Source organism: Miscanthus floridulus, chromosome 10 (genome assembly GCF_019320115.1).
Source record: "Miscanthus floridulus cultivar M001 chromosome 10, ASM1932011v1, whole genome shotgun sequence".
NCBI classification, from domain to species: domain Eukaryota; kingdom Viridiplantae; phylum Streptophyta; class Magnoliopsida; order Poales; family Poaceae; genus Miscanthus; species Miscanthus floridulus.
In genome coordinates this window covers 61,436,137-61,446,866 of record NC_089589.1, presented here as the reverse complement: position 1 = coordinate 61,446,866, position 10,730 = coordinate 61,436,137, and the positions used below count along the sequence as shown (strand labels likewise).

General features: G+C 55.2%; 1 non-coding gene and 1 pseudogene across 1 annotated transcript; both read left to right on the top strand.

Moving 5' to 3' along the window:
* The first annotated feature begins 8,108 nt into the window (after positions 1-8,108).
* On the top strand, positions 8,109-8,215 carry LOC136490340 (small nucleolar RNA R71). Its single transcript, XR_010767630.1, has one exon. It is a non-coding gene; the product is annotated as a small nucleolar RNA R71 (small nucleolar RNA).
* A 1,799-nt stretch (positions 8,216-10,014) lies between these two features.
* LOC136488742 (uncharacterized) lies at positions 10,015-10,730 on the top strand (annotated as a pseudogene).

The window sequence follows — 10,730 nt, the reverse complement described above, 5'->3', positions numbered from 1 at the left end:
CTAATCCCGGATGGTGATGCAAAGAGACACAAGGTTTATACTGGTTCGGGCAATGGGTGCCCTACGTCCAGTCTGAGAGATCGATCTTGTATTCCTTGCACCGAAATGCTCGTAGTAGGGGGTTACAAGCAAGGCGAGAGAGGGAGCTAGTCCCAGGTCCCTGCGTGGAGTGGCGTGGATTGCTTGAGATGTTGATCTCAGGCGGCAGGGAAGCGTGCGCATTACAGAGTGTCGAGCGTGTGTTTGTCTACCCCGTGAGCTTGTGAGCCTTAACTCGTCGTCCCTAGAAATAGCCTCGGTCTCTCCCTTTTATAGTTGAGGGGGGGACAGGGGGGATACATGTGTTAGCTACGTGGCATCGTGCGAACAGAGATGGCATGTCCGAGCCCTGTAGCCTGCTACTGTGGTGGCACGGTTGATGGAGTGGTTCTGCCCTTGAAGTGCTGGAGCAACGCGCCGGTCACATCTGATCCTATGCGACGTGGGAGCTCAAGTGATAGCTTGACGTAGGGCCTGGCAAGCGATGTGCTGGTTGTTGTGTGTTGACCGCGCGAAGAGCCGAGGCTCTGTCGGTGCCGAGGCCGAGCCATCGTGGGGGGGCTCGGCGGGCGCGAATCCCGAGGTTGTCGAGACCCTGAAGTAGACTGCCGAGGCACGGAGGGAGCAGTTGGTCATGTACACTGATTCCGAGGCTATAGTAACTTGGACTTGACTCCGCACGCCGCATTGTTCCTGGAGCAGGGGTTAGGTAGCACAACGTAGTACGGGCGCCGGTCATGGGCACAGCACCGAGCACAGCGACCGGTAACCCCTGCGCCGTCCTGTCCTGGACGGCATGGCTTCGATGTGACTAGCGTCTCGTCAGCCACTCCGTTGTGTCGAGCCGTCGTTCGGTTGATATCGCGGGAGTGGTTGAGCACGCCGGTCGGACGTGACATCTTGTCCGAGAAGTTGGTCGAGGTGGAGGCGACGGGGTTGTTTTGCCGAGCCAGCCTTGAGTCGAGGCGGAGAATCGGCGTCTCGTCCGAGGCTGTACGCGCGGGGCCTCAAGCGAGACGGAGAATCGGTTCCCTAGCCAAGGCCTTTCGCGCGAGACCTCGAGCGAGGTGGAAAATCGGTAGGCCGTCCGAGGCCTTCCGTGCGAGGCCTCTAGCAAGGCGGAGATTAGGTGGCCTCTGACATGTCCGGGGTTTAGCCAATAGTTGTCCCCTGGCTTTGATTTTGACGGGGTCTAAGCGATTTTTCTATTGTTGCATAGGGTACCCCTTCTCGTGGTACCCGACAGTAGCCCCCGAGCCTCAGGGAGAGTGTGAGCGCTCTCTTTGAGGTTTTGATGAGGCTCGGCTTGCAGCAGCTCCTAGCGGGATGGTGTTTCGTACTCGAGGCCTCGGTGGGTGCGCGTGAGCGCACCCGCCGGGTGTAGCCCCCGAGGCCCTGGAGGAGTGGATTTATTCCTCCAGGGGCTTTTCTTACGTCATGAGAGGGGTTTGCATTTGCCAAGCCCATGAGTGCGAGTTTGGGTCACTGAGCCTCGGCAAGGTTGCAGGAAGAGCCCCCTAACCTCTGCACGGAGCGAGAGGGCCATCAGGGGTTCCTCTGGCTTTTTGTGCAGCCCTCACGCGTCCTTTTCGTTCGGAAGGAGGGGTGGAGGGTGCTATGCTACCCTCAGTGGGCACGAGCAGTGACACCTCCGGTGAGCTGTTATCGGGTAAGTCTGAGTGGAGGCCCGTGCCCCATTCGATAGGGGTTGGCTAGCGGTCCAGAGACGCACTCCAAGAGTACCAGAGGGCTTCTCTAGTGGGTGCCGAGGCCGTTCGATGGGCCCCGGTGGCTCGGTGCCTCCCTATGGTGGGACCCCATTCGGAGACCTCCCTGCCGGTCTCGAACATGACTTAGGGCGTCCCGAGTGATTGTTTGCTTGGGCCTTGGCCATGCGCGGGCTCGCCCATAGTTGTCCCTGACTCTGCTGCCCTAGGGCGGCTATCAAAACCCTCGGGGGCCCAGCCTTCGAACCCCTGGACCGTAACGGGCTCGATGCCCTTTATCGCATTTTTCTGAGTCTTCAAGTGCGAGCTTAGGTTGCTTGTCTTCGTCTTAGGTGCAGGAAGAGACCTCGAGCCTCCGCACGGAGCGAGAGGGCGGTCAGGAGTTCCCCTGCCTTTTTGTGCGACCCTCACGTATCCTTTTCATTCGGACAGAGGGGTTGTTTGCCGAGCCCCCTCGAGTGCGAGCCTGGGTCGCTGGGCCTCGGCAAAGTTGCAGGAAGAGCCCCCGAGCCTCTGCATAGAGCGAGAGGGTGATCAGAAGTTCCCCTGGCTTTTTGTGCGCCCCTTGCGCATGAGGGTTTGTTTGCTGAGCCCCCCTCGGGTGCGAGCCTGGGTCGCGGGGTCTCGGCATATTTGCAGTAAGAGCCCCTTAGCCTCTGCACGGAGCAAGAGGGCCGTCAAGAGTTCCCCTGGCTTTTTGTGCGACCCTCACGCATCCTTTTCATTCAGAAGGAGGGGTTGTTTGCCGAGCCCCCTCGAGTGCGAGCCTGGGTCGCTGGGTCTCGGCAAGGTTGCAGGAAGAGCCCCCTAGCCTCTGCACTGAGCGAGAGGGCCATCAGGGGTTCCCTGGCTTTTTGTACGACCCTCGCGCATCCTTTTCGTTCGGAAGGAGGGGTGGAATATGCTAGGCTACCCTCGATGGGCGCGAGCGGTGGCACTTCCGGTGAGCTGTTATTGGGTAAGTCCGAGTGGAGGCCCGTGCCTCGTTCGATAGGGGTCGGCTAGCGGTCCAGAGATGCACTCCAAGAGTACCAGAGGGCTTCTCTAGTGGGTGCCGGGGCCGTTCGATGGGCCCCAGTGGCTCGGTGCCTCCCTACGGTGGGATCCCATTCGGAGACCTCCCTGCCGGTCTCAGACACGACTTAGGGCGTCCCAAGCGTTTTGCTTGCTTGGGTCTCAGCCCCGTATGGGCTCGCCCGTAGTTGTCCCTGACTCTATTGCCCTGGGGTGGCTGTCGAACCCCTCGGGGGCCCAGCCTTCGAACCCCTGGACCATAACGGGCTCGGCGCCCAGTTCCTTCGTCTGAAAGGAATTGGGTGGGGAATATCCCCCCATCATCGGTTTGACAACAGCAGGCGTGCCTTTTGAGGCGATTTTCTCGGGGAGGTGGAACGGCGCCTGCCACTGCAGCGGTCGGACGCGACGCCGTGTCAGCGGATGGAACATAACTGTTCACGTGATTAATGAGGAAAAGGTGGGTACGTGGGAGGTAAAATCGGATCTGGATTAATTGTGCCGGATTTGAGGGAAACTTTCCCAATTTCGTCGCCCGCCCGTTTCGCCTCCTTCCTGCATAAATACGCAATGAGCCTTGCCCCTCCCCTCCTTACCTTTCCTGCATTCGCCTTTGCCGCCCTTGAGCCGTTGCTAGAACAGAGAGCGCCGGGGAGAAGTAGAGAGAGAGGCAAGGTAGAGAGGGCGAGAAAGGCTCACCGCCGTAGTCGTACTCTCCGCCGCACCCATGGCTAGCGCCGTTGTCATTGAGGCGGACCCTTGGGGTCAGTCCGACGTATCCGTGGAGACGCTCCAGTCGCTCGTCGACGATGGCCTTCTCCGTCCGGTTACCGACCCCAACAGGCCGGAGTGGATTGCTCCGTCGGGCGAGCCGGAGCCGAGGCCACGCGACGGCTACGTTGTGAGCTTTGTGTCCTTTCACGAGCGCGGCCTCGGCCTACCGGCAGACCGGTTCATGCGGGTCCTCCCACACTACTAAGGCGTGGAGCTCCACAACTTCAACCCCAACTCCATCGCGCAGGCGGCCATCTTCGTCGCCATCTGTGAGGGGTACCTGGGGATCGCTCCCCACTGGGAGCTGTGGCTCCACCTCTTTCGGGCGGGACATACCACCAAGCCGACGGGTACGTCGGGCACGAGGAAGGCGGTGAGGGCCGGCGGCTGCACTCTCCAAGTGCGCCAGGACCGTCAGCACCTTTACATCCCGGCCCAGCTCGCGTCAACCAATCGCTGTTGGTACACCAGCTAGTTCTATCTCCGCAATGACGACAGCGGACTTCCCCCCTACACCGGGCGGATCGTGGAGAGCTGTCTAGAGAAGTGGAAGTATGGCATCCCGAGGGAGGATCAGCCCAAGCTGCAGCCGCTCCTGGAGGGGCTGGAGAGGCTACGGAGCCGCTGCCTTACGGCGGCTGTGGTCGTGGCTGCCTTCCACCACCGGAGGGTGCTACCGCTGATGGCTCGGCGGCGGCGCATGTTCGAGATGAGACCAGATGAGCCGATCGAGGGCATCCGGATGTTCGCCTCCACCCTCTCAGACAAGGAGATTCTTCGTCGGGTGAGGCAGACGGTGGAGGCGAAGCTGAGGAGCGATGGCCTGACCCCCATTGTGATGCGCCCATCGCGGGGGTTCCTCTCCCTGGTAAGTCACACACCGTTGCAGCCCCCGAGGCCTCCCCATTCCTCACCATTTCCTGTTCCCTTACCCGTGTTTGCCATTCCTACAGGGGATGAGGGATGTGCGAGCCTCCCCGCCGCATGTTCCCGAGGACGCAGCGCGGCGGGCGGTGAACCGGGCGCACGCCGAGGCGTAGAAGAGGCGGAAGGACACCAAGGAGGCAAAGCGTATGGGGAAGATCCTCACGCGTGAGGGATTGGAGAAGCGCCGCTGGCAGCAGAGGCAAGACGGTCTACCAGTGGAGTCGTCTCCGTCGCCGTCACTGTCGACGGACGCTTCGGATGGAGATGACGAGAGCGAGAGGGGGCGGGGTCCCCTGGACCATCTCCCTAACATCAGGGAGACGGCGCCCGGGGCATCGGCGAGCAGCCCGGCGCTCCCAGGAGGAGGAGGAGGGGACGCCTCAGGGCCAGTGATCGCCCGCCCCGGGGCCGAGGCCGACACGCCCGAGGCGTGGGCGTTGGGAAAACGCGCCGTCAGCCCAGTGGGCTCGATGGCAGAGGTGGAGCAGGTGGCGGCGAGGGCGACGCAACTGCCCCCGCAGAGGACCGAGGGGGTGCCGGAGTCCGGCGAGGGTCGGCTGGCACTAGCGGATACGGAGGTCGTGCCTCCGCCGCCGGCACCGCCGTTGCAGAGGCGGGTCGCAGTGCCGAAGCGGTTGCACCCCCGCTCGAGGTGAGTGTTTTTTCAGCGGAGTTCGTATCATTTCCCTCTCGCTTTATGTCATATGCTAACCAAGTGGGTGTTTCGCCTTCAGCCAGAAGCGCAAGGCGGAGGTGCCTGCCCTGGCGCCGCTTAAGTCGCTCAAGGTGAGCATGGGCTCCACTGCTCATCAGGTGGTGGAGGCGCAGGACGCCTAGGGGGAGGTTACCGGGGTGGCCACGGAGCGAGCAGGGGAGGAGACGCCTACGCCCCGCGAGGCCGAGGCCCGCGAGTTAGATGGGGCCGAGGCGCCCTCAGTTGCCGAGGCCACCGAGGGTGGGACAGAGGCCCCCCGGACTTTCGAGGCTGAGGCGATGGAAGCCGGGGCGCCCAGGACCGCCGAGGCCGAAGTGGCAGGGACCGGAGCCCCCGAGACCACCGAGGCCGAGGTGCTAGGGACCGGAGCCCCCGAGACCGTCGAGGCCGGGGCGGCGGGAGCCAGCGTGAGCGTGGCGAAGCCGGCGGCCCAGGAAGTGGAGGTGGAGGCGAGGCAAGCCTCAATACCGCCGCCGGTCCAAGGCCCGCCGCTGTTGCAGGAGAGCGCCCGGGAAGCGGAGGTCCATCCGATCTCCTCCGATGATACTTCCCATGCGAAGGAGGTGGTCGACGCCGAGGTGGCCGGCACCGTGGAGCAGCCGGCTCCGAGCTCGGGAGAGGGAAGCTCGGCCCTCGTGTGGGTACGACCCGAGCCCCGCGGGTGGGATCACCTGCGTGTCCTGTGGCAGAGCTGGGACGACCCTGAGGGGGAGCCGCTGTTCGCCCTTGAGGACGCGGCCGAGGGGGGGCGCTGGGACACCTTTGAGCAATACCTCCAGCTGGCGGAGCGGTCACTGTGGACAGCGATGTCCGTCGTGGCCGACGATCTGCCCGGGGTCGCCTAGGTTCGCGCCCTCTTTTCTCATGTAGTGTCGTCTTTTTCCGAGTTTTCTCGTAGTGAATGACCCCTGTTTTGTTTATCTAGGAGCTTGAGACCTGGTCCCTCGGGAAGTCATTGTTCCTCCGACGGGAGAGGGACGTCTGGGACCAGCTCCAGCGGCAGAAGGGCTTGCTTGCTGACGCCAACAAGTTTCTGTCGGCATGGAGCGTGGAGGTAGAGGACCTCCGCCTTCGCTGTGCCGATATGAAGGCCGAGGGAGATGGAGAACTAGTTTTATACCTGACAAAGGTTGGATGCGACCAAGCGACAGGGAGAGAGGCACCGAAACCACGAAGACTTTGACTCGATCTTTGAACGATCGCAAAACCACAATCTAGAACTAATCCACACAAAATGGTGCAGTCGTACTGAAAACCATAGAGCACAAACTAGGGGAACCCAAAGGGATCTCTTCATAGGTCCAAGAAGAACAGGGAAGAACAAAGGTTTCAGTAAGGCACTCGGCAGCTCGGCTGCAATATGAGGGGTTTATCAATTCATCAAAAGGTTTCTAATAGCTTAGAGACAGGGGATATTTATACTAGGAACAACTCTCCTAGTTAGGTGCGAAAACAAAATAGAGTTTCTGAAGATAGGCAATGTGAAAGGTCCCCTTGAGATGGATTCCCGAAGTGGTCTCACATGACTGTTGGCCTCCAGAGCAGTCTCCACTAATCTAGCCATAACTCCTTATTGAGAAGTCCAAATGACGAACTGTTTGTTGGGTGTGAAAGTAGATTCAAAGAGCTTTCCAGCAATGTGCAGCATGCACCACAAAACTTTGTAGATTAGTATAGTTTTGCATGGGAAGTTGTACCAAATTCTGCCTCTGGCAGACTATTGACCTTCTGCTCACTTTTTCCTAGGTCCGGTCGTCCGTCCGTGTTACTTGTCATCTGCGTTACTTTTTCCTGGGTCCAGTCGTCCGTCCATGTTACTTTTCCGATGGAGCTATTTTGTAGCACCGTGTCTTGATCCTTCATCCATGTGCCTTCCACGTCTTCATGTGTAAACCAAAGCATCGTCAAGATAGGACATTTCGGTAGTATAGCATTCTCAGAAGTGTTAAAATTACAATCGGTTAGGAATGAATTCACCTGCTCTTGTAGTTTCTTGGCATGGCTTCTTATAAGTGGCCCTTGATTTGTATCCTTTGGACTTGAGCTAGCATGCACGGTTGGGAGGTCCTCGTCAGTCGAGGAGATAGCCGCAATTTGATCAGAGTGGAGGCTTATCGATCCTCGTGGTAACAAAATGATAGTTTCAACTGGATCCTCTGGTTTCGAGGGATCTTACCTTGCTTGAAGGATGGGACAATAGCCGCTAATTGAGATAATTGTGTTTCTATCATTTTATTAAAACTCAATTGATTCTTAACGATAGAAGAAAAGTAGTCCATTTTCTCAATAAGGTTCTCATGAATCTTGTCATTAGCAAGCAACTTCTTATTTATGCTATCAATGATTTTAGATTGGCCTAAGACAAGATCTTTCAATGAAGGTTGGTTATTGTAATTGTTGTTGAAATTAGTATTATAGCCATTACCTCCATTACCTTGGTAGATGGGGCATGAATTCCATCCTCCTTGCTATTGAGATTGATACCCATTGTTGTTGCCATTGATGATGATGATGATGATGAAGTTCACATCCTCCCTTGTTTTGGGGCAATTGTTGCCCGAATGATCATCTCCACCACATACCTCGCACCAAGGATCAACTTCAGTGGCCTGTGCGGTGGCGTAGGGTTGAATGGCCTCGTGATCCTTCTTGGAGTTGGATCCTTCTTCTATCTTCTTCATCAAGAGGTCCATTTTGGCAGACAGCATGTCCACCTCATGAACAATGTGCCTACCTATCTTCTTTGGCTGGTGGTGTTACTCATTCCATCCTTGATTTGTAACCATCTTCTCAATGAGATCCTTGGCATCTCTCACATTAAGTGAGAAGAACGCTCAACAGTAGCATCCAGGTGACTACAAGCCATGCTGGTCAGCCCATGGTAGAAACCTTGGATAAGGAGTCAATCTTCTATCCCGTGATGAGGACAGGCACGAATGTACTATTGGAGATGCTCCCATGCTTCGGGGATCATCTCGTCTGGTTGTTGTTGGAAGCTTGAGATTCTTCTAGGAAGGGTGTTGGTCTTGCCCATTGGAACAACTTCTTGAGGAACGCGTTGGTGCATCTCTCCTAGGTGGTGGCTTCATTTTGTTGGCGTAGAACCATTGATTCACCTTCCCAAGCAAAGAGAATAGGAAAAGGTGAAGGTGGATGGCGTCGGACGTCACCCCCTTGATGGTGAAGGTACCACACACACCTCCATGATGTGTTGGAGGTGGGCATTAGTGTCCTCATGGGGCTTCCCACAAAACAGGTTGGCTTCCACCATGTTGATAAGCGCAGGCTTGAGGTCAAAGGTGGCATCCCCTAAGTTAACTTGAGGTCCCATGGCCACCTTAGAGATTGTCTTTTGGGCCATAGCTTCCTTGAGTGGTGATGCAGCCGTATTGAGAATCCCAAAATTTATGAATTTTCTGCTCCAAATCACCGAAACAGCAACCATGATATCAGACTTGATTATTGACCAGCAGGATTTGTAAAAGCAACCCGTAAAACTGTTTGGCCCTAGAGCTTTGTCTGGAGGAAGTGTTAAATATTATATGGGTCTAGGCCCATATTTTATTTAATAAATCAATTAATTCTAGGCCCATATTAAATGTTGTGGTACAATATAGTTTGTCATGTATGGGATTTTGACTGATTGTTGACTCAACTTAAATGGGCTACACACGTGTGCACCTATAGAGAGGTTGAAAGAGGCTAAAGGCGTGCCACACGCGCGCGCGCCGCCTCTGAGCCGAGCTGAGGCGTGGCGTGGCATAGCGTGGCGAGCGAGGCATTGCGTTGCGTGCCCGAGCACGGGTGTGGGTTGGTTTTGCCACTTAGGCTGGCTAAGGAAGAGGAAGGGGTACAGGCGCGATTGAAGAGGAGTTACTTACGGGTCAGTTACCATCCACTACGGTGGTGATTACTAGTAATCACTTCGATTGATTCTTCTTCGTCATCTCTCTGGTATTACCTTCCCTCCCGTCTCCTTGTTGCCTGACGCGAAAAACCACACCTTCCTCCTATTGAGTTGCATCCGAGTATTCCCCGTGCCATCCTCTGTGTGCACGGAGTTTTGGGAGAGCAGGCCTCCGGAACCGACATTCACATCAGGACACCTACTCGGATGTGTGCGGGCGATCAGGTTTTTGGGGAGCGTCTCTGCGACTGCTTGTTGTCTTCCTTCTCGCTGGAACATCTTCATCTTCTTCCTCGGATCGGCTTCGTCTACTTCCTAGTGGATGTTCGAGGGACAGAACTGCGTACATCTTCCTACATCAACTTTGGTCCGCGACTTCGAGCAACTCACCATGAGTGGGAATGGAGCCACCGGTGCTTTGAGCATGGGTCCCTCCACTGGGTATATCTCTATTTTCGAATTGGTTAAATTCAATCTCATTTCTGCTATAATCAGTATGCTATTCATGAACATATTTGTTGCTAATCTGAGTAGTAGTAAAATTACACACATGCACATATTTATCATCACTATTTTGCTATTAATTTTTTTGGATTAATTTTAACTTGAAAATGCCTAAATTCCTAACCATCCAAAAACATGATATTAGGCAATTTTCTGTTAGTGGTTTTGTTACTGCTTTGAAGCCAAATGGTTTTGATGGAACAAATTACAAGAGATGGCATGCTAAGATGGTGTTGTGGTTAACTGCTATGAACTGCTATCACGCCGCACAGGGGAAGCCTAAACAATATACTCCTGAGGAGGAGCAAAAGTTTATGGCAGCTGATAACCTATTTCGAGGCGCCGTGATTAGCGCACTTCATAGCAAGTATGAGGACAACTACATCCATTGCACGACAGGCAAGGAATTATGGGATGCACTTGATGCTAAGTTTGGTGTTTCTGACGTCGGTAGCGAGTTGTACATCATGGAGCAGCTGTTTGACTACAAAATGGTTGACAACCATTCTGTGGTCGAACAAGTTCATGAGATATAGGGACTGGCTAAGGAACTTGAACAGATCCCATGAGTGTTGCCCGACAAGTTTGTGGCTGGCGGTATTATCGCTAAGCTGCCACCTTCTTGGAGGGATTTTGCTACCTCCCTAAAACACAAGAGACAAGAGTTTAGCGTGGCTGAGCTTATTGGGTCTCTTGATGTTGAGGAGAGGGCGAGAGCAAAAGACACGCGTAGGAAAGGCGTTGAGTCTTCTAGTGTCAATATGGTGCAGAAGAAAAATTCAAATGCATCTCATAATAAGTAGAAGAATAACAAGCAAGAGAACAACTCGAAGCCTAAACAAACAACCACTTTGAAAAAGAAAAAGAACAACAAAGATGTTGGTTGCTTTGTTTGCGGGAGTGATGAGCATTGGGCAAGTTCGTGCCCAGACCGCAAATTTAAGCAAGAGAAGAAATCTACAAACATGGTTGTTAGCGAGGCTAAAGGAGGAACATCTGGGTATGGTAATTCTATACCTACTGTTCTTTCAGTTTGTCATTCGCCTGAGTGGTGGATGGACACTAGGGCTAATATTCATGTGTGTGTTGATGCTTCTTTATTTTCTTCTTATCAGGTCGGTAG